This window comes from Anomaloglossus baeobatrachus, unplaced genomic scaffold (assembly GCF_048569485.1).
Source record: "Anomaloglossus baeobatrachus isolate aAnoBae1 unplaced genomic scaffold, aAnoBae1.hap1 Scaffold_2452, whole genome shotgun sequence".
Lineage (NCBI taxonomy): Eukaryota > Metazoa > Chordata > Amphibia > Anura > Aromobatidae > Anomaloglossus > Anomaloglossus baeobatrachus.
The window spans coordinates 194,489-217,543 of record NW_027442067.1 but is presented as its reverse complement, the minus strand read 5'-3'; the positions used below and the strand labels follow the sequence as shown (position 1 = coordinate 217,543).

At 50.5% G+C, this 23,055-nt stretch overlaps 7 non-coding genes and 3 pseudogenes across 7 annotated transcripts; all 10 read right to left on the bottom strand.

The window, feature by feature from the left end:
• Positions 1-292: 292 nt before the first annotated feature.
• On the bottom strand, positions 293-483 carry LOC142262435 (U2 spliceosomal RNA). Its single transcript, XR_012729823.1, has one exon. It is a non-coding gene; the product is annotated as a U2 spliceosomal RNA (small nuclear RNA).
• A 1,387-nt stretch (positions 484-1,870) lies between these two features.
• Positions 1,871-2,061, bottom strand: LOC142262434 (U2 spliceosomal RNA). Its single transcript, XR_012729822.1, has one exon. It is a non-coding gene; the product is annotated as a U2 spliceosomal RNA (small nuclear RNA).
• A 1,387-nt stretch (positions 2,062-3,448) lies between these two features.
• LOC142262432 (U2 spliceosomal RNA) lies at positions 3,449-3,639 on the bottom strand. Its single transcript, XR_012729821.1, has one exon. It is a non-coding gene; the product is annotated as a U2 spliceosomal RNA (small nuclear RNA).
• Positions 3,640-5,026: 1,387 nt separating this feature from the next.
• LOC142262431 (U2 spliceosomal RNA) lies at positions 5,027-5,217 on the bottom strand. The gene has a single exon (XR_012729820.1). It is a non-coding gene; the product is annotated as a U2 spliceosomal RNA (small nuclear RNA).
• Positions 5,218-6,604: 1,387 nt separating this feature from the next.
• On the bottom strand, positions 6,605-6,795 carry LOC142262429 (U2 spliceosomal RNA). Its single transcript, XR_012729818.1, has one exon. It is a non-coding gene; the product is annotated as a U2 spliceosomal RNA (small nuclear RNA).
• Positions 6,796-8,182: 1,387 nt separating this feature from the next.
• Positions 8,183-8,373, bottom strand: LOC142262428 (U2 spliceosomal RNA). Its single transcript, XR_012729817.1, has one exon. It is a non-coding gene; the product is annotated as a U2 spliceosomal RNA (small nuclear RNA).
• A 1,387-nt stretch (positions 8,374-9,760) lies between these two features.
• Positions 9,761-9,951, bottom strand: LOC142262427 (U2 spliceosomal RNA). The gene has a single exon (XR_012729816.1). It is a non-coding gene; the product is annotated as a U2 spliceosomal RNA (small nuclear RNA).
• Positions 9,952-11,338: 1,387 nt separating this feature from the next.
• Positions 11,339-11,542, bottom strand: LOC142262452 (U2 spliceosomal RNA; annotated as a pseudogene).
• Positions 11,543-16,972: 5,430 nt separating this feature from the next.
• LOC142262478 (U2 spliceosomal RNA) lies at positions 16,973-17,076 on the bottom strand (annotated as a pseudogene).
• A 1,387-nt stretch (positions 17,077-18,463) lies between these two features.
• On the bottom strand, positions 18,464-18,669 carry LOC142262449 (U2 spliceosomal RNA; annotated as a pseudogene).
• Between the last annotated feature and the right edge of the window lie 4,386 nt (positions 18,670-23,055).

The window sequence follows — 23,055 nt, the reverse complement described above, 5'->3', positions numbered from 1 at the left end:
TCCACTTTGTCCAAAAGGGATCTATTCCATTCAATTGCAAATGATCTAGATAAGACAGAGAACTGCAGCACGGGGACATAGCCGAGTTGGTCAGGTTGAGTGGTGATGAGTTTGCTATTTGGATGAATAAAGAAAGTCAAAAGTGTGAAAGATAAAAAACAAAAGGAGGAAGTGTGAAAAGTGAATGGGCCAAATTGAGGTGCATATGAAGACGTATGCTTTCTTCCAATTCATTAAATCGGGCTAATATGAATCAGGTGAATTGAGTTCTGCTTTTGGAAACTGGGTTAAGAAGGGGTGCACCGTTCCTGGAGGTACTGCAATACCAGGTCAATGCGTGGAGTGGACAGAGCAAGCTCTTTTTCCATCTCCCTGTTCTAAAAATCCATTTAATATATGGTCCCCAGATAGGGGACGTATCAGATATTAAACTGATAAGAACAGATACTACACTTGATCTTAGCCAAAAGGCCGAGAAGCGATAACCAGAATTGGTTTGGGCCTCGAGTGGCACCCTGGCCTATGCCGGACACATCTTAGGGAGAGAGAGCGAGAGGGAGACAAACCCACGCCTACACAAGACATTTTGTCACCCAAGCCAACCCTTGAAAAGGCTGCTTTGCAGAGCCAAAACAAGAAGAATGGTGCGTTTTGCAGCCGCCGCCCACTGCAATGAATCTGAATAACTCCTCCTTTAGGGCGCAAGCAACTCCCCTCCCCCTTGCAGTCTTTCCAATTCACGATACAAAAAGACGGACAGGACAGGTTGCCTGACTTTCCGTCACTGCCACCCTTTGCCATCCTTACCCGTAGAAAGCCCTTTCATCATCCCCAAACCCTAATCTTTTCCCTTTCCTTCCCAGCCCCCAAACCCTGCCCTCTGTACCTTTCTCACCACCCGCTTCCCTTCTCCTGTCATCCCCCTACCACCCGGGAAAAAAAGAGATTGCCCCCTCCTTCCACTAGCCCACCCTCCCACCCAAAGAACAACTTCTTCTGCGCAGCTTGTTTTCTAGGCAGCAGCGCTATTGTGATGTCATCGGGGGGCATTGTGACAAGCCGCCAGTGTTCCGTCTCTTCATGTTGTGCACAGTTCAAACGGAAAATACATCAACAGGCAGACTACAGAAAAGCTTACTATCAAAGGTTAGAGGGGGGCTTTCTCAGAGGGCTTTTTACAGTTTTTCTATTCCCAATTAGCCGTTTAAGTGTACTTATTGAAAGTAGTAATTCTTTCATAGGCCGCCCTTTCTTAGTATTTGACGTTCCTTATATTGCGGTATGAGGCTTCGCAGTAGGTTGCAAACATTCATCACCCATGACTGTCCCCAATTGAGCTCAGAAGCTCAATGTCTATCATGACCTCTCTTTTAGAATGTCCAAGAGCAAGCAAACTATTCCTCCAGGAGAGGGCGCCAACAGACTACTAAAGAGATCATCATTACTCAAAGAAAACCCCAAAAACCAATGCATGATAGGAATAAACAGGTAACTTTCTTTGGAGTGGAAGCGGAGAGATCGCACCAGATGCCAATTCTAGATGTTATCACACCTGTGGTCACTGCAGCAGCAGGTGAATCCACTTTGTCCAAAAGGGATCTATTCCATTCAATTGCAAATGATCTAGATAAGACAGAGAACTGCAGCACGGGGACATAGCCGAGTTGGTCAGGTTGAGTGGTGATGAGTTTGCTATTTGGATGAATAAAGAAAGTCAAAAGTGTGAAAGATAAAAAACAAAAGGAGGAAGTGTGAAAAGTGAATGGGCCAAATTGAGGTGCATATGAAGACGTATGCTTTCTTCCAATTCATTAAATCGGGCTAATATGAATCAGGTGAATTGAGTTCTGCTTTTGGAAACTGGGTTAAGAAGGGGTGCACCGTTCCTGGAGGTACTGCAATACCAGGTCAATGCGTGGAGTGGACAGAGCAAGCTCTTTTTCCATCTCCCTGTTCTAAAAATCCATTTAATATATGGTCCCCAGATAGGGGACGTATCAGATATTAAACTGATAAGAACAGATACTACACTTGATCTTAGCCAAAAGGCCGAGAAGCGATAACCAGAATTGGTTTGGGCCTCGAGTGGCACCCTGGCCTATGCCGGACACATCTTAGGGAGAGAGAGCGAGAGGGAGACAAACCCACGCCTACACAAGACATTTTGTCACCCAAGCCAACCCTTGAAAAGGCTGCTTTGCAGAGCCAAAACAAGAAGAATGGTGCGTTTTGCAGCCGCCGCCCACTGCAATGAATCTGAATAACTCCTCCTTTAGGGCGCAAGCAACTCCCCTCCCCCTTGCAGTCTTTCCAATTCACGATACAAAAAGACGGACAGGACAGGTTGCCTGACTTTCCGTCACTGCCACCCTTTGCCATCCTTACCCGTAGAAAGCCCTTTCATCATCCCCAAACCCTAATCTTTTCCCTTTCCTTCCCAGCCCCCAAACCCTGCCCTCTGTACCTTTCTCACCACCCGCTTCCCTTCTCCTGTCATCCCCCTACCACCCGGGAAAAAAAGAGATTGCCCCCTCCTTCCACTAGCCCACCCTCCCACCCAAAGAACAACTTCTTCTGCGCAGCTTGTTTTCTAGGCAGCAGCGCTATTGTGATGTCATCGGGGGGCATTGTGACAAGCCGCCAGTGTTCCGTCTCTTCATGTTGTGCACAGTTCAAACGGAAAATACATCAACAGGCAGACTACAGAAAAGCTTACTATCAAAGGTTAGAGGGGGGCTTTCTCAGAGGGCTTTTTACAGTTTTTCTATTCCCAATTAGCCGTTTAAGTGTACTTATTGAAAGTAGTAATTCTTTCATAGGCCGCCCTTTCTTAGTATTTGACGTTCCTTATATTGCGGTATGAGGCTTCGCAGTAGGTTGCAAACATTCATCACCCATGACTGTCCCCAATTGAGCTCAGAAGCTCAATGTCTATCATGACCTCTCTTTTAGAATGTCCAAGAGCAAGCAAACTATTCCTCCAGGAGAGGGCGCCAACAGACTACTAAAGAGATCATCATTACTCAAAGAAAACCCCAAAAACCAATGCATGATAGGAATAAACAGGTAACTTTCTTTGGAGTGGAAGCGGAGAGATCGCACCAGATGCCAATTCTAGATGTTATCACACCTGTGGTCACTGCAGCAGCAGGTGAATCCACTTTGTCCAAAAGGGATCTATTCCATTCAATTGCAAATGATCTAGATAAGACAGAGAACTGCAGCACGGGGACATAGCCGAGTTGGTCAGGTTGAGTGGTGATGAGTTTGCTATTTGGATGAATAAAGAAAGTCAAAAGTGTGAAAGATAAAAAACAAAAGGAGGAAGTGTGAAAAGTGAATGGGCCAAATTGAGGTGCATATGAAGACGTATGCTTTCTTCCAATTCATTAAATCGGGCTAATATGAATCAGGTGAATTGAGTTCTGCTTTTGGAAACTGGGTTAAGAAGGGGTGCACCGTTCCTGGAGGTACTGCAATACCAGGTCAATGCGTGGAGTGGACAGAGCAAGCTCTTTTTCCATCTCCCTGTTCTAAAAATCCATTTAATATATGGTCCCCAGATAGGGGACGTATCAGATATTAAACTGATAAGAACAGATACTACACTTGATCTTAGCCAAAAGGCCGAGAAGCGATAACCAGAATTGGTTTGGGCCTCGAGTGGCACCCTGGCCTATGCCGGACACATCTTAGGGAGAGAGAGCGAGAGGGAGACAAACCCACGCCTACACAAGACATTTTGTCACCCAAGCCAACCCTTGAAAAGGCTGCTTTGCAGAGCCAAAACAAGAAGAATGGTGCGTTTTGCAGCCGCCGCCCACTGCAATGAATCTGAATAACTCCTCCTTTAGGGCGCAAGCAACTCCCCTCCCCCTTGCAGTCTTTCCAATTCACGATACAAAAAGACGGACAGGACAGGTTGCCTGACTTTCCGTCACTGCCACCCTTTGCCATCCTTACCCGTAGAAAGCCCTTTCATCATCCCCAAACCCTAATCTTTTCCCTTTCCTTCCCAGCCCCCAAACCCTGCCCTCTGTACCTTTCTCACCACCCGCTTCCCTTCTCCTGTCATCCCCCTACCACCCGGGAAAAAAAGAGATTGCCCCCTCCTTCCACTAGCCCACCCTCCCACCCAAAGAACAACTTCTTCTGCGCAGCTTGTTTTCTAGGCAGCAGCGCTATTGTGATGTCATCGGGGGGCATTGTGACAAGCCGCCAGTGTTCCGTCTCTTCATGTTGTGCACAGTTCAAACGGAAAATACATCAACAGGCAGACTACAGAAAAGCTTACTATCAAAGGTTAGAGGGGGGCTTTCTCAGAGGGCTTTTTACAGTTTTTCTATTCCCAATTAGCCGTTTAAGTGTACTTATTGAAAGTAGTAATTCTTTCATAGGCCGCCCTTTCTTAGTATTTGACGTTCCTTATATTGCGGTATGAGGCTTCGCAGTAGGTTGCAAACATTCATCACCCATGACTGTCCCCAATTGAGCTCAGAAGCTCAATGTCTATCATGACCTCTCTTTTAGAATGTCCAAGAGCAAGCAAACTATTCCTCCAGGAGAGGGCGCCAACAGACTACTAAAGAGATCATCATTACTCAAAGAAAACCCCAAAAACCAATGCATGATAGGAATAAACAGGTAACTTTCTTTGGAGTGGAAGCGGAGAGATCGCACCAGATGCCAATTCTAGATGTTATCACACCTGTGGTCACTGCAGCAGCAGGTGAATCCACTTTGTCCAAAAGGGATCTATTCCATTCAATTGCAAATGATCTAGATAAGACAGAGAACTGCAGCACGGGGACATAGCCGAGTTGGTCAGGTTGAGTGGTGATGAGTTTGCTATTTGGATGAATAAAGAAAGTCAAAAGTGTGAAAGATAAAAAACAAAAGGAGGAAGTGTGAAAAGTGAATGGGCCAAATTGAGGTGCATATGAAGACGTATGCTTTCTTCCAATTCATTAAATCGGGCTAATATGAATCAGGTGAATTGAGTTCTGCTTTTGGAAACTGGGTTAAGAAGGGGTGCACCGTTCCTGGAGGTACTGCAATACCAGGTCAATGCGTGGAGTGGACAGAGCAAGCTCTTTTTCCATCTCCCTGTTCTAAAAATCCATTTAATATATGGTCCCCAGATAGGGGACGTATCAGATATTAAACTGATAAGAACAGATACTACACTTGATCTTAGCCAAAAGGCCGAGAAGCGATAACCAGAATTGGTTTGGGCCTCGAGTGGCACCCTGGCCTATGCCGGACACATCTTAGGGAGAGAGAGCGAGAGGGAGACAAACCCACGCCTACACAAGACATTTTGTCACCCAAGCCAACCCTTGAAAAGGCTGCTTTGCAGAGCCAAAACAAGAAGAATGGTGCGTTTTGCAGCCGCCGCCCACTGCAATGAATCTGAATAACTCCTCCTTTAGGGCGCAAGCAACTCCCCTCCCCCTTGCAGTCTTTCCAATTCACGATACAAAAAGACGGACAGGACAGGTTGCCTGACTTTCCGTCACTGCCACCCTTTGCCATCCTTACCCGTAGAAAGCCCTTTCATCATCCCCAAACCCTAATCTTTTCCCTTTCCTTCCCAGCCCCCAAACCCTGCCCTCTGTACCTTTCTCACCACCCGCTTCCCTTCTCCTGTCATCCCCCTACCACCCGGGAAAAAAAGAGATTGCCCCCTCCTTCCACTAGCCCACCCTCCCACCCAAAGAACAACTTCTTCTGCGCAGCTTGTTTTCTAGGCAGCAGCGCTATTGTGATGTCATCGGGGGGCATTGTGACAAGCCGCCAGTGTTCCGTCTCTTCATGTTGTGCACAGTTCAAACGGAAAATACATCAACAGGCAGACTACAGAAAAGCTTACTATCAAAGGTTAGAGGGGGGCTTTCTCAGAGGGCTTTTTACAGTTTTTCTATTCCCAATTAGCCGTTTAAGTGTACTTATTGAAAGTAGTAATTCTTTCATAGGCCGCCCTTTCTTAGTATTTGACGTTCCTTATATTGCGGTATGAGGCTTCGCAGTAGGTTGCAAACATTCATCACCCATGACTGTCCCCAATTGAGCTCAGAAGCTCAATGTCTATCATGACCTCTCTTTTAGAATGTCCAAGAGCAAGCAAACTATTCCTCCAGGAGAGGGCGCCAACAGACTACTAAAGAGATCATCATTACTCAAAGAAAACCCCAAAAACCAATGCATGATAGGAATAAACAGGTAACTTTCTTTGGAGTGGAAGCGGAGAGATCGCACCAGATGCCAATTCTAGATGTTATCACACCTGTGGTCACTGCAGCAGCAGGTGAATCCACTTTGTCCAAAAGGGATCTATTCCATTCAATTGCAAATGATCTAGATAAGACAGAGAACTGCAGCACGGGGACATAGCCGAGTTGGTCAGGTTGAGTGGTGATGAGTTTGCTATTTGGATGAATAAAGAAAGTCAAAAGTGTGAAAGATAAAAAACAAAAGGAGGAAGTGTGAAAAGTGAATGGGCCAAATTGAGGTGCATATGAAGACGTATGCTTTCTTCCAATTCATTAAATCGGGCTAATATGAATCAGGTGAATTGAGTTCTGCTTTTGGAAACTGGGTTAAGAAGGGGTGCACCGTTCCTGGAGGTACTGCAATACCAGGTCAATGCGTGGAGTGGACAGAGCAAGCTCTTTTTCCATCTCCCTGTTCTAAAAATCCATTTAATATATGGTCCCCAGATAGGGGACGTATCAGATATTAAACTGATAAGAACAGATACTACACTTGATCTTAGCCAAAAGGCCGAGAAGCGATAACCAGAATTGGTTTGGGCCTCGAGTGGCACCCTGGCCTATGCCGGACACATCTTAGGGAGAGAGAGCGAGAGGGAGACAAACCCACGCCTACACAAGACATTTTGTCACCCAAGCCAACCCTTGAAAAGGCTGCTTTGCAGAGCCAAAACAAGAAGAATGGTGCGTTTTGCAGCCGCCGCCCACTGCAATGAATCTGAATAACTCCTCCTTTAGGGCGCAAGCAACTCCCCTCCCCCTTGCAGTCTTTCCAATTCACGATACAAAAAGACGGACAGGACAGGTTGCCTGACTTTCCGTCACTGCCACCCTTTGCCATCCTTACCCGTAGAAAGCCCTTTCATCATCCCCAAACCCTAATCTTTTCCCTTTCCTTCCCAGCCCCCAAACCCTGCCCTCTGTACCTTTCTCACCACCCGCTTCCCTTCTCCTGTCATCCCCCTACCACCCGGGAAAAAAAGAGATTGCCCCCTCCTTCCACTAGCCCACCCTCCCACCCAAAGAACAACTTCTTCTGCGCAGCTTGTTTTCTAGGCAGCAGCGCTATTGTGATGTCATCGGGGGGCATTGTGACAAGCCGCCAGTGTTCCGTCTCTTCATGTTGTGCACAGTTCAAACGGAAAATACATCAACAGGCAGACTACAGAAAAGCTTACTATCAAAGGTTAGAGGGGGGCTTTCTCAGAGGGCTTTTTACAGTTTTTCTATTCCCAATTAGCCGTTTAAGTGTACTTATTGAAAGTAGTAATTCTTTCATAGGCCGCCCTTTCTTAGTATTTGACGTTCCTTATATTGCGGTATGAGGCTTCGCAGTAGGTTGCAAACATTCATCACCCATGACTGTCCCCAATTGAGCTCAGAAGCTCAATGTCTATCATGACCTCTCTTTTAGAATGTCCAAGAGCAAGCAAACTATTCCTCCAGGAGAGGGCGCCAACAGACTACTAAAGAGATCATCATTACTCAAAGAAAACCCCAAAAACCAATGCATGATAGGAATAAACAGGTAACTTTCTTTGGAGTGGAAGCGGAGAGATCGCACCAGATGCCAATTCTAGATGTTATCACACCTGTGGTCACTGCAGCAGCAGGTGAATCCACTTTGTCCAAAAGGGATCTATTCCATTCAATTGCAAATGATCTAGATAAGACAGAGAACTGCAGCACGGGGACATAGCCGAGTTGGTCAGGTTGAGTGGTGATGAGTTTGCTATTTGGATGAATAAAGAAAGTCAAAAGTGTGAAAGATAAAAAACAAAAGGAGGAAGTGTGAAAAGTGAATGGGCCAAATTGAGGTGCATATGAAGACGTATGCTTTCTTCCAATTCATTAAATCGGGCTAATATGAATCAGGTGAATTGAGTTCTGCTTTTGGAAACTGGGTTAAGAAGGGGTGCACCGTTCCTGGAGGTACTGCAATACCAGGTCAATGCGTGGAGTGGACAGAGCAAGCTCTTTTTCCATCTCCCTGTTCTAAAAATCCATTTAATATATGGTCCCCAGATAGGGGACGTATCAGATATTAAACTGATAAGAACAGATACTACACTTGATCTTAGCCAAAAGGCCGAGAAGCGATAACCAGAATTGGTTTGGGCCTCGAGTGGCACCCTGGCCTATGCCGGACACATCTTAGGGAGAGAGAGCGAGAGGGAGACAAACCCACGCCTACACAAGACATTTTGTCACCCAAGCCAACCCTTGAAAAGGCTGCTTTGCAGAGCCAAAACAAGAAGAATGGTGCGTTTTGCAGCCGCCGCCCACTGCAATGAATCTGAATAACTCCTCCTTTAGGGCGCAAGCAACTCCCCTCCCCCTTGCAGTCTTTCCAATTCACGATACAAAAAGACGGACAGGACAGGTTGCCTGACTTTCCGTCACTGCCACCCTTTGCCATCCTTACCCGTAGAAAGCCCTTTCATCATCCCCAAACCCTAATCTTTTCCCTTTCCTTCCCAGCCCCCAAACCCTGCCCTCTGTACCTTTCTCACCACCCGCTTCCCTTCTCCTGTCATCCCCCTACCACCCGGGAAAAAAAGAGATTGCCCCCTCCTTCCACTAGCCCACCCTCCCACCCAAAGAACAACTTCTTCTGCGCAGCTTGTTTTCTAGGCAGCAGCGCTATTGTGATGTCATCGGGGGGCATTGTGACAAGCCGCCAGTGTTCCGTCTCTTCATGTTGTGCACAGTTCAAACGGAAAATACATCAACAGGCAGACTACAGAAAAGCTTACTATCAAAGGTTAGAGGGGGGCTTTCTCAGAGGGCTTTTTACAGTTTTTCTATTCCCAATTAGCCGTTTAAGTGTACTTATTGAAAGTAGTAATTCTTTCATAGGCCGCCCTTTCTTAGTATTTGACGTTCCTTATATTGCGGTATGAGGCTTCGCAGTAGGTTGCAAACATTCATCACCCATGACTGTCCCCAATTGAGCTCAGAAGCTCAATGTCTATCATGACCTCTCTTTTAGAATGTCCAAGAGCAAGCAAACTATTCCTCCAGGAGAGGGCGCCAACAGACTACTAAAGAGATCATCATTACTCAAAGAAAACCCCAAAAACCAATGCATGATAGGAATAAACAGGTAACTTTCTTTGGAGTGGAAGCGGAGAGATCGCACCAGATGCCAATTCTAGATGTTATCACACCTGTGGTCACTGCAGCAGCAGGTGAATCCACTTTGTCCAAAAGGGATCTATTCCATTCAATTGCAAATGATCTAGATAAGACAGAGAACTGCAGCACGGGGACATAGCCGAGTTGGTCAGGTTGAGTGGTGATGAGTTTGCTATTTGGATGAATAAAGAAAGTCAAAAGTGTGAAAGATAAAAAACAAAAGGAGGAAGTGTGAAAAGTGAATGGGCCAAATTGAGGTGCATATGAAGACGTATGCTTTCTTCCAATTCATTAAATCGGGCTAATATGAATCAGGTGAATTGAGTTCTGCTTTTGGAAACTGGGTTAAGAAGGGGTGCACCGTTCCTGGAGGTACTGCAATACCAGGTCAATGCGTGGAGTGGACAGAGCAAGCTCTTTTTCCATCTCCCTGTTCTAAAAATCCATTTAATATATGGTCCCCAGATAGGGGACGTATCAGATATTAAACTGATAAGAACAGATACTACACTTGATCTTAGCCAAAAGGCCGAGAAGCGATAACCAGAATTGGTTTGGGCCTCGAGTGGCACCCTGGCCTATGCCGGACACATCTTAGGGAGAGAGAGCGAGAGGGAGACAAACCCACGCCTACACAAGACATTTTGTCACCCAAGCCAACCCTTGAAAAGGCTGCTTTGCAGAGCCAAAACAAGAAGAATGGTGCGTTTTGCAGCCGCCGCCCACTGCAATGAATCTGAATAACTCCTCCTTTAGGGCGCAAGCAACTCCCCTCCCCCTTGCAGTCTTTCCAATTCACGATACAAAAAGACGGACAGGACAGGTTGCCTGACTTTCCGTCACTGCCACCCTTTGCCATCCTTACCCGTAGAAAGCCCTTTCATCATCCCCAAACCCTAATCTTTTCCCTTTCCTTCCCAGCCCCCAAACCCTGCCCTCTGTACCTTTCTCACCACCCGCTTCCCTTCTCCTGTCATCCCCCTACCACCCGGGAAAAAAAGAGATTGCCCCCTCCTTCCACTAGCCCACCCTCCCACCCAAAGAACAACTTCTTCTGCGCAGCTTGTTTTCTAGGCAGCAGCGCTATTGTGATGTCATCGGGGGGCATTGTGACAAGCCGCCAGTGTTCCGTCTCTTCATGTTGTGCACAGTTCAAACGGAAAATACATCAACAGGCAGACTACAGAAAAGCTTACTATCAAAGGTTAGAGGGGGGCTTTCTCAGAGGGCTTTTTACAGTTTTTCTATTCCCAATTAGCCGTTTAAGTGTACTTATTGAAAGTAGTAATTCTTTCATAGGCCGCCCTTTCTTAGTATTTGACGTTCCTTATATTGCGGTATGAGGCTTCGCAGTAGGTTGCAAACATTCATCACCCATGACTGTCCCCAATTGAGCTCAGAAGCTCAATGTCTATCATGACCTCTCTTTTAGAATGTCCAAGAGCAAGCAAACTATTCCTCCAGGAGAGGGCGCCAACAGACTACTAAAGAGATCATCATTACTCAAAGAAAACCCCAAAAACCAATGCATGATAGGAATAAACAGGTAACTTTCTTTGGAGTGGAAGCGGAGAGATCGCACCAGATGCCAATTCTAGATGTTATCACACCTGTGGTCACTGCAGCAGCAGGTGAATCCACTTTGTCCAAAAGGGATCTATTCCATTCAATTGCAAATGATCTAGATAAGACAGAGAACTGCAGCACGGGGACATAGCCGAGTTGGTCAGGTTGAGTGGTGATGAGTTTGCTATTTGGATGAATAAAGAAAGTCAAAAGTGTGAAAGATAAAAAACAAAAGGAGGAAGTGTGAAAAGTGAATGGGCCAAATTGAGGTGCATATGAAGACGTATGCTTTCTTCCAATTCATTAAATCGGGCTAATATGAATCAGGTGAATTGAGTTCTGCTTTTGGAAACTGGGTTAAGAAGGGGTGCACCGTTCCTGGAGGTACTGCAATACCAGGTCAATGCGTGGAGTGGACAGAGCAAGCTCTTTTTCCATCTCCCTGTTCTAAAAATCCATTTAATATATGGTCCCCAGATAGGGGACGTATCAGATATTAAACTGATAAGAACAGATTTTTGATTTAACAGCATCTTTATTATCATGCACTACTCACAAAAAGGTAACAAACCGTGTACAGTGCCGCAGCCCCGTACACACAGAACTATACAATCCCTCTTACATAGCCATAGAGTACGACGCACTAAACTATACATCACACTCCTATGCTTATCCATAACACTCAAGCTGAAAGAAAAAGTTAGACAATAAATAACGACGAACCGGCGATTGGGGGATGGGGGTAGGGGAAAAGGGGGATAGGGTGGGGAAATCACAGGCCCGAAGCTTTATTGAAAGACGCACATAACGGGAAAAGGAGGGAGGGGGCATGGAAGAGGTCTAAACCTCCTCCTCGGCGCTGTCGTCCGGACTGTCCATGATGGAATAGTCTCTGAGCAGGCTGTGGATCAGCCTGCGGCAATCCTGGATAGACATCCTCTCCCTCTTCAAGATGAGCCGGTTCCTGGCGACCCAAATAGCGTCCTTAAAGCAGTTCATAAGGCGCCAAGCCTCCTGGATGGCTCCAACGGTGTGAGTCCCAGGGAAGAGTCCATAAAGTACGGAATGGTACGATAGGCTCCCTCTGGGGACGGAGTTCCTCAGGTCATCCTCCAGGGCAACCAACAGGCGCTGTGCGAAACGGCAGTCCCAAAAGGCGTGCAGCGATGTTTCCTCCACGAAGGGGCACCTTGGGCAGTACCGGGTTTTGCACAGGTTCCGGGCGTGCATGAATGACCGGACGGGCAGTCCGCCCTGTATCGCCATCCATGACAAGTCCTTGTGCCCGTTGGTCAATCCAGCCGATGACACGTTTGTCCAAACAGTCTCCAGTGTGTCGTGATGAAGTCCTGGAATGTTCTCCATTTCGTCCTTGGCTCTGATGAGTTTGTGGATAGTCTTTGGCTTCCACAAATCAGGCTTGAGTCCCTCCAGTTGGTGTTCCCTCACAAACCGAACCACGTCTCCGTAGAACCATGGCGCCGTCCAGTTGTAGGGGAAGGAGCTGTCCCACTTGTCCCAGCCTAACCGTCTCCAAAGGGGGAGCAGGAAGAAGCGAGACATGGACCCACCCGCGGAACCTCTCTTGACTCGCAGAGTTCGGCGAACGCAGTCACATACGAAGGAGGATCGCAGGAGGGTGGGGATATCGGGTACGCCCTTCCCACCCTTGCGAGGATCCTTGTACATGATGCTCCGCTTTACTCTGTCCATCTTGGATCCCCAGACAAAACGAAACACCGTCCTGGTAATGGCCCTGCACACGGTGGCAAGGGGGGGCCAGGCCTGGGCCGTGTACTGCAGCACGGGCAGTACCTCGTTACGCAGGACCAGTGCTTTGCCCTCACAGGTGAGGCGTCTGAGGCTCCACAGACCGATCCGTTGGGTGATCTTGGTCAAGCGTTCCTCCCAGGACTTGAGGGCTGCTCCTTCCTTCCCGAACCAGACTCCAAGAACCTTGATGAAATCCGGCTGGATGCTGAAAGGGAAGGGGGCGGAAGAGGCCGGCTGCCAGTCCCCGAAGAGCATGGCTTCCGACTTCCCGCAGTTGACTTTGGCTCCCGAAGCCCGTCCGAAGGTCTCACAGGTCTGGACGAGGGTGTCGACTGAGCGCCGGTCCGCGCAGAAGACGGTCACGTCGTCCATGTAGAGCGAGCACTTGACCTCGAAGCGTTCTGGTCCTGGTGCGGTGATCCCTCTGATCTCTCCATTCCGCCGGATAGCCTCTGCAAAGAGTTCTATAACACAAACAAAAAGAAGAGGTGACAGAGGACAGCCTTGTCTGACCCCTGAGAGGACCGGGAAGGGGTCAGTCTTCCAGCCGTTCACCAACACCGAGCTGTGAATATCAAAATACATTAGTTGGACATACAAGCAAAACATGTTACCCAAACCTAACCTGTGCAGAGCTTTGCCCAGGAACTCATGGGAAACACGGTCGAAGGCCTTTTCCTGATCCAACGAGATCAGGGCTGCGTGCACCCGGCGGGCTTTGATGTACTCGACCGTGTCCCGCATGAGAGCCAGGCTGTCTGCGATGCGACGTCCGGGGATGCCGCAGGTCTGATCCGGGTGGATGATCCGTCCGATAACAGTCTTCAATCTCGTTGCCATCGTCTTGGCCAGGATCTTGTAGTCGACGTTCAGAAGGGTGATGGGACGCCAATTCTTCAGGTCGCACCTCTCTCCTTTACGCTTGTACAGGATCGTGACCATTCCTTCCCTCAGAGATGGAGGCATTCTGCCCTCCACCACCATCTCCTCATACAGCCCTAACAGGTCCGGACAGATTAGGTCTCCCAGCACTACATAGAGCTCTGCTGGGAGGCCGTCACTGCCCGGTGTCCTGCCAGAACTAAAGGATTTGGCGGCCGAGAGCAGCTCGTCCACCGTCAGAGGAACATCCATGGCCGCCGCGTCTGCAGGGTCAAGATGGTTAGTGATACCTGACAGGAACTTATCGGCGGCCTCGGGGTCAGTAGTCTTGCGGGCGTAGAGTTCGCTGTAGAAGTCGCTGACGACCTTCATCACGTTCTCTTTCCCGCGTCGCATGTTTCCACTCTCGTCTCGTAGTTCATTCATGGGCGTGTGACCGGCGTGGAGTTTCCTGAAAAAGAACGAGTTACATTTCTCACCCTTCTCCAGGTTCTCCACTTTGGAACGGAAGACAATTCGCTCGGACTCCTCCTCGAAGTGCCTTTTCAGGCTCCTCTTAGTCTCCTCCAGCTCCTCTCTCACGTCCCAGCCGCATCGAAGAAGGTCCTGCAGGGAACGCAGCTCACGCTGGAGTCTCCTGAAGTCCCTCCTCTTCAGACACGCCTGTTGTTGACTCTTTGCCTGAAAGAAGAAACGGAACTCGAGTTTAACGTATTCCCACCAGTCAGAAACAGACTGGAAGCCCGCCTTGTAGGCCCGCCACGTGGAGTAGGCAGCTCTAAGCTCCTCCAGAATCTCACCCTTTTCCAGCAGAGAGCAGTTCAGCTTCCAGGAGCCCGGGCCAATGGGGAAGCCATGGCCCAGCACACCTTGAAAGTGAATGGCTCTGTGGTCAGAGAAGAAGCAGGGGACCATCGAGTGCCCACTCCGCCCAACCGCCCGAGAGGTAAACACAAAGTCAATCCTGGAACGCAGCGAGCCATCGGATCGGCACCATGAATAGTTCACGGATCCGTGTCCGATGGAGCCAACCACGTCCACAAGAGAGGCTTCGGTCACCATCTCAATGAGCAGTTTGGATGTGACGTCCAACTTGGCAGCCGTTCCAGAACTGCGTCCATCCTCCTCAATCGGGCAGTTGAAATCCCCGGCCATCACTACCGTCATGGCGGTAGCGAGCTGAGGGCGCAGGGCTTGGAGGAGCTCCAGTCGATCGCTCTTCACAGGAGAAGCATACACATTGATGAACCTGACAGGTTCTCCCGCCCAGGTGCCATCCACGAGCAGTAACCTGCCGCAGACGATTTCCTGAACAGAGTCCAATGTGAAGGCGCTTCCCCTGATCAGCACGGCGACCCCCGCGGACCTACAGTCGCCCCCGCCAGACCAGTAGGATGGGCCATGGGTCCACTCCCTGGCCAGATGGTTGAAGGACCTAGAGGAGGGAAGGGAGCATTCCTGCAGGAAAAATACATCACTAGACTGAGTGTTAAGGAACGCAAAAATTGTCTGTCGTCGGAACTTGTCTCTTGATGCTCCTAACATTAATGGAAAAGATGTTAATGTTAGCAGTCATTGGAGGAAAGAGAAAGTTAGAGCAGGCGGTGTGCCTTAGTTACCACTCCGGTCGGGCGGTTCTTCCTCTTTGGCACCTGCTGGTAAGGGTATCTCCAGCAGACCCTCTTCTGCTAGCTGATCAAGCAGGGATGGTGCCTCAGTGGCTTCCGACTCCTCCATTTCTTCTTCGGCCACAAGGGACTCCACCATCTGCTCCAACACGTCCGGTTCTGGGAGGAGGCCATCCTCCTCTTCCTGGGGTGGATTGGGGTCCACAATGAACAGCTTGGAAGGTTCTGCGACAGGACTATCTTCCACCTTCCTTTTCCTTTGGCCTGTACCTGAGGAGACAAGAGCTGGAAAATCCTCCTCGGTGAAAAGTGCAAGAGTGCTGAGGCCCTCTGCTCTCATGGTCTGGGGAGGGAGAGTGGGCTTTGGGGGGGGGGTGAGGAGACCAACTGAGGAGTAGGGAAATGAGGTGGAGGTGGTGGAATCCTCAGTAGGGTTGGCCGGGGGGGGAGGGGTTTGGACAGGGGTGACAGGGGGGGGGACCAGGGAGGGGGCAACAGTTTTCTTACCCTTCTTTTCCCTGGACTCCGTGGCTGCTGGGGCATCGGCTGGAGCCACGGTCGCTGGGTTCTTGGCCGCCTTGTCCTTGGCCTCTGTGGCCTTGGTCGTAGCTGCCTTGGTCGACGAAGCTGTGACTACCCGATACTGGGTCGCCGCGGCAACCCTTGCCCAGGATTTCTCCCGCTGTGGGCAGTCCTTGTAAAGGTGGTCCGCCTGTCCACATAGGTTGCAAGTCTTCTTCTTTGGGCAGTCCTTGGAGCTGTGTCCTGTCACCCGGCAAACCCTGCAGGCGTCCGACTTGCAGGTCTTCATCGAATGCCCTTTCCCGCCACATTTCCTGCAGTTGTGTGGCATGTCCGGGTAGTAGATGAGACCAAAGGAGTTTCCCAGAGAGAATGTCGGGGGCAGGTGCTGGAGACCATCCTCGGATGCTGGTTCCCTGTAGAGTCGAACGGTTACTGACCACTTACCCGTCCAGAATCCGTTGCCGTTAAGGATGTGGGATGGCTCCCTCACCACTGTGCAGAGACGTCCCAGGAACGTGGAGATGTCTCTTCCTGGGGTGTGCGGGTTCCGCATGGAGACCGTGATCCTCTTCTCATCCCTCTGTATAGGACAGGATCCTAAAAAAGAATGAAAAGGGGAGTCCGGCATCGCTGCGTTCATCGCCTCCCAGTATCTCCTGCAGGCATTCACCGTGGCAAAGGTTACCAGAAAAATGCCAGTCATGAAGGTCTGGACACTCAGGGTTTCCGCCCTGGAGAAGCCCTGATCCAGAATCATCTTCTTGCAGAACACGTCGCTGGACATGTCCGGCAACCTACCATCCACCGCCTTCAGCTTCAGGGCGACCGTCTGCCGCATCCAAGGCTCCAGGGTTGGAGCCTTTTCAGGCGGCGTCCGGGCTCCCTCCGGCTGGCTGGCGTCGGAGGTAGGGGCCTCTTGGGCCGAAGAAGCCTCTGGATGAGCCTTCCTGGAGGTCCCTGGGTCCTGAGCCTTCTTGGCTGCCTTCTCTGGCTTGCTTGCCATGGCTGGTTCCTGCTTGAGTTCCCGGAGCTGGATCTTGGATTCTTCTCCGGGTGTCTTCTCCCGCTGTGTTCCTCCTCGAAGTTCCTCTGGTCTCCCCAAGTCTTCTCCGAGCCTTCGTCTTCTTGCTTCTTTCTGCCAAGCTCTTCTTCCGTCCGATCTCCCTCTTTCGGTCTCGGCTGGGCTTCGGAGCTTGTCTCCCTGATCGTATCTCGTCAAGTGTAGCTAGCTCAGTTTGTTCTGATAAGAACAGATACTACACTTGATCTTAGCCAAAAGGCCGAGAAGCGATAACCAGAATTGGTTTGGGCCTCGAGTGGCACCCTGGCCTATGCCGGACACATCTTAGGGAGAGAGAGCGAGAGGGAGACAAACCCACGCCTACACAAGACATTTTGTCACCCAAGCCAACCCTTGAAAAGGCTGCTTTGCAGAGCCAAAACAAGAAGAATGGTGCGTTTTGCAGCCGCCGCCCACTGCAATGAATCTGAATAACTCCTCCTTTAGGGCGCAAGCAACTCCCCTCCCCCTTGCAGTCTTTCCAATTCACGATACAAAAAGACGGACAGGACAGGTTGCCTGACTTTCCGTCACTGCCACCCTTTGCCATCCTTACCCGTAGAAAGCCCTTTCATCATCCCCAAACCCTAATCTTTTCCCTTTCCTTCCCAGCCCCCAAACCCTGCCCTCTGTACCTTTCTCACCACCCGCTTCCCTTCTCCTGTCATCCCCCTACCACCCGGGAAAAAAAGAGATTGCCCCCTCCTTCCACTAGCCCACCCTCCCACCCAAAGAACAACTTCTTCTGCGCAGCTTGTTTTCTAGGCAGCAGCGCTATTGTGATGTCATCGGGGGGCATTGTGACAAGCCGCCAGTGTTCCGTCTCTTCATGTTGTGCACAGTTCAAACGGAAAATACATCAACAGGCAGACTACAGAAAAGCTTACTATCAAAGGTTAGAGGGGGGCTTTCTCAGAGGGCTTTTTACAGTTTTTCTATTCCCAATTAGCCGTTTAAGTGTACTTATTGAAAGTAGTAATTCTTTCATAGGCCGCCCTTTCTTAGTATTTGACGTTCCTTATATTGCGGTATGAGGCTTCGCAGTAGGTTGCAAACATTCATCACCCATGACTGTCCCCAATTGAGCTCAGAAGCTCAATGTCTATCATGACCTCTCTTTTAGAATGTCCAAGAGCAAGCAAACTATTCCTCCAGGAGAGGGCGCCAACAGACTACTAAAGAGATCATCATTACTCAAAGAAAACCCCAAAAACCAATGCATGATAGGAATAAACAGGTAACTTTCTTTGGAGTGGAAGCGGAGAGATCGCACCAGATGCCAATTCTAGATGTTATCACACCTGTGGTCACTGCAGCAGCAGGTGAATCCACTTTGTCCAAAAGGGATCTATTCCATTCAATTGCAAATGATCTAGATAAGACAGAGAACTGCAGCACGGGGACATAGCCGAGTTGGTCAGGTTGAGTGGTGATGAGTTTGCTATTTGGATGAATAAAGAAAGTCAAAAGTGTGAAAGATAAAAAACAAAAGGAGGAAGTGTGAAAAGTGAATGGGCCAAATTGAGGTGCATATGAAGACGTATGCTTTCTTCCAATTCATTAAATCGGGCTAATATGAATCAGGTGAATTGAGTTCTGCTTTTGGAAACTGGGTTAAGAAGGGGTGCACCGTTCCTGGAGGTACTGCAATACCAGGTCAATGCGTGGAGTGGACAGAGCAAGCTCTTTTTCCATCTCCCTGTTCTAAAAATCCATTTAATATATGGTCCCCAGATAGGGGACGTATCAGATATTAAACTGATAAGAACAGATTTTTTTGATTTAACAGCATCTTTATTATCATGCACTACTCACAAAAAGGTAACAAACCGTGTACAGTGCCGCAGCCCCGTACACACAGAAATATACAATCCTTCTTACATAGCCATAGAGTACGACGCACTAAACTATACATCACGCTCCTATGCTTATCCATAACACTCAAGCTGAAAGAAAAAGTTAGACAATAAATAACGACGAACCGGCGATTGGGGGATGGGGGTAGGGGAAAAGGGGGATAGGGTGGGGAAGTCACAGGCCCGAAGCTTTATTGAAAGACGCACATAACGGGAAAAGGAGGGAGGGGGCATGGAAGAGGTCTAAACCTCCTCCTCGGCGCTGTCGTCCGGACTGTCCATGATGGAATAGTCTCTGAGCAGGCTGTGGATCAGCCTGCGGCAATCCTGGATAGACATCCTCTCCCTCTTCAAGATGAGCCGGTTCCTGGCGACCCAAATAGCGTCCTTAAAGCAGTTCATAAGGCGCCAAGCCTCCTGGATGGCTCCAACGGTGTGAGTCCCAGGGAAGAGTCCATAAAGTACGGAATGGTACGATAGGCTCCCTCTGGGGACGGAGTTCCTCAGGTCATCCTCCAGGGCAACCAACAGGCGCTGTGCGAAACGGCAGTCCCAAAAGGCGTGCAGCGATGTTTCCTCCACGAAGGGGCACCTTGGGCAGTACCGGGTTTTGCACAGGTTCCGGGCGTGCATGAATGACCGGACGGGCAGTCCGCCCTGTATCGCCATCCATGACAAGTCCTTGTGCCCGTTGGTCAATCCAGCCGATGACACGTTTGTCCAAACAGTCTCCAGTGTGTCGTGATGAAGTCCTGGAATGTTCTCCATTTCGTCCTTGGCTCTGATGAGTTTGTGGATAGTCTTTGGCTTCCACAAATCAGGCTTGAGTCCCTCCAGTTGGTGTTCCCTCACAAACCGAACCACGTCTCCGTAGAACCATGGCGCCGTCCAGTTGTAGGGGAAGGAGCTGTCCCACTTGTCCCAGCCTAACCGTCTCCAAAGGGGGAGCAGGAAGAAGCGAGACATGGACCCACCCGCGGAACCTCTCTTGACTCGCAGAGTTCGGCGAACGCAGTCACATACGAAGGAGGATCGCAGGAGGGTGGGGATATCGGGTACGCCCTTCCCACCCTTGCGAGGATCCTTGTACATGATGCTCCGCTTTACTCTGTCCATCTTGGATCCCCAGACAAAACGAAACACCGTCCTGGTAATGGCCCTGCACACGGTGGCAAGGGGGGGCCAGGCCTGGGCCGTGTACTGCAGCACGGGCAGTACCTCGTTACGCAGGACCAGTGCTTTGCCCTCACAGGTGAGGCGTCTGAGGCTCCACAGACCGATCCGTTGGGTGATCTTGGTCAAGCGTTCCTCCCAGGACTTGAGGGCTGCTCCTTCCTTCCCGAACCAGACTCCAAGAACCTTGATGAAATCCGGCTGGATGCTGAAAGGGAAGGGGGCGGAAGAGGCCGGCTGCCAGTCCCCGAAGAGCATGGCTTCCGACTTCCCGCAGTTGACTTTGGCTCCCGAAGCCCGTCCGAAGGTCTCACAGGTCTGGACGAGGGTGTCGACTGAGCGCCGGTCCGCGCAGAAGACGGTCACGTCGTCCATGTAGAGCGAGCACTTGACCTCGAAGCGTTCTGGTCCTGGTGCGGTGATCCCTCTGATCTCTCCATTCCGCCGGATAGCCTCTGCAAAGAGTTCTATAACACAAACAAAAAGAAGAGGTGACAGAGGACAGCCTTGTCTGACCCCTGAGAGGACCGGGAAGGGGTCAGTCTTCCAGCCGTTTACCAACACCGAGCTGTGAATATCAAAATACATTAGTTGGACATACAAAAAAAACATGTTACCCAAACCTAACCTGTGCAGAGCTTTGCCCAGGAACTCATGGGAAACACGGTCGAAGGCCTTTTCCTGATCCAACGAGATCAGGGCTGCGTGCACCCGGCGGGCTTTGATGTACTCGACCGTGTCCCGCATGAGAGCCAGGCTGTCTGCGATGCGACGTCCGGGGATGCCGCAGGTCTGATCCGGGTGGATGATCCGTCCGATAACCGTCTTCAGTCTCGTTGCCATCGTCTTGGCCAGGATCTTGTAGTCGACATTCAGAAGGGTGATGGGACGCCAATTCTTCAGGTCGCACCTCTCTCCTTTACGCTTGTACAGGATCGTGACCATTCCTTCCCTCAGAGATGGAGGCATTCTGCCCTCCACCACCATCTCCTCATACAGCCCTAACAGGTCCGGACAGATTAGGTCTCCCAGCGCTACATAGAGCTCTGCTGGGAGGCCGTCACTGCCCGGTGTCCTGCCAGAACTAAAGGATTTGGCGGCCGAGAGCAGCTCGTCCACCGTCAGAGGAACGTCCATGGCCGCCGCGTCTGCAGGGTCAAGATGGTTAGTGATACCTGACAGGAACTTATCGGCGGCCTCGGGGTCAGTAGTCTTGCGGGCGTAGAGTTCGCTGTAGAAGTCGCTGACGACCTTCATCACATTCTCTTTCCCGCGTCGTATGCTTCCACTCTCGTCTCGTAGTTCATTCATGGGCGTGTGACCGGCGTGGAGTTTCCTGAAAAAGAACGAGTTACATTTCTCACCCTTCTCCAGGTTCTCCACTTTGGAACGGAAGACAATTCGCTCGGACTCCTCCTCGAAGTGCCTTTTCAGGCTCCTCTTAGTCTCCTCCAGCTCCTCTCTCACGTCCCAGCCGCATCGAAGAAGGTCCTGCAGGGAACGCAGCTCACGCTGGAGTCTCCTGAAGTCCCTCCTCTTCAGACACGCCTGTTGTTGACTCTTTGCCTGAAAGAAGAAACGGAACTCGAGTTTAACGTATTCCCACCAGTCAGAAACAGACTGGAAGCCCGCCTTGTAGGCCCGCCACGTGGAGTAGGCAGCTCTAAGCTCCTCCAGAATCTCACCCTTTTCCAGCAGAGAGCAGTTCAGCTTCCAGGAGCCTGGGCCAATGGGGAAGCCATGGCCCAGCACACCTTGAAAGTGAATGGCTCTGTGGTCAGAGAAGAAGCAGGGGACCATCGAGTGCCCACTCCGCCCAACCGCCCGAGAGGTAAACACAAAGTCAATCCTGGAACGCAGCGAGCCATCGGATCGGCACCATGAATAGTTCACGGATCCGTGTCCGATGGAGCCAACAACGTCCACAAGAGAGGCTTCGGTCACCATCTCAATCAGCAGTTTGGATGTGACGTCCAACTTGGCAGCCGTTCCAGAACTGCGTCCATCCTCCTCAATCGGGCAGTTGAAATCCCCGGCCATCACTACCGTCCTGGCGGTAGCGAGCTGAGGGCGCAGGGCTTGGAGGAGCTCCAGTCGATCGCTCTTCACAGGAGAAGCATACACATTGATGAACCTGACAGGTTCTCCCGCCCAGGTGCCATCCACGAGCAGTAACCTGCCGCAGACGATTTCCTGAACAGAGTCCAATGTGAAGGCGCTTCCCCTGATCAGCACGGCGACCCCCGCGGACCTACAGTCGCCCCCGCCAGACCAGTAGGATGGGCCATGGGTCCACTCCCTGGCCAGATGGTTGAAGGACCTAGAGGAGGGAAGGGAGCATTCCTGCAGGAAAAATACATCACTAGACTGAGTGTTAAGGAACGCAAAAATTGTCTGACGTCGGAACTTGTCTCTGATGCTCCTAACATTAATGGAAAAGATGTTAATGTTAGCAGTCATTGGAGGAAAGAGAAAGTTAGAGCAGGCGGTGTGCCTTAGTTACCACTCCGGTCGGGCGGTTCTTCCTCTTTGGCACCTGCTGGTAAGGGTATCTCCAGCAGACCCTCTTCTTCTAGCTGATCGAGCAGGGATGGTGCCTCAGTGGCTTCCGACTCCTCCATTTCTTCTTCGGCCACAAGGGACTCCACCATCTGCTCCAACACGTCCGGTTCTGGGAGGAGGCCATCCTCCTCTTCCTGGGGTGGATTGGGGTCCACAATGAACAGCTTGGAAGGTTCTGCGACAGGACTATCTTCCACCTTCCTTTTCCTTTGGCCTGTACCTGAGGAGACAAGAGCTGGAAAATCCTCCTCGGTGAAAAGTGCAAGAGTGCTGAGGCCCTCTGCTCTCATGGTCTGGGGAGGGAGAGTGGGCTTTGGGGGGGGGGTGAGGAGACCAACTGAGGAGTAGGGAAATGAGGTGGAGGTAGTGGAATCCTCAGTAGGGTTGGCCGGGGGGGGAGGGGTTTGGACAGGGGTGACAGGGGGGGGGGCCAGGGAGGGGGCAACAGTTTTCTTACCCTTCTTTTCCCTGGACTCCGTGGCTGCTGGGGCATCGGCTGGAGCCACGGTCGCTGGGTTCTTGGCCGCCTTGTCCTTGGCCTCTGTGGCCTTGGTCGTAGCTGCCTTGGTCGACGAAGCTGTGACTACCCGATACTGGGTCGCCGCGGCAACCCTTGCCCA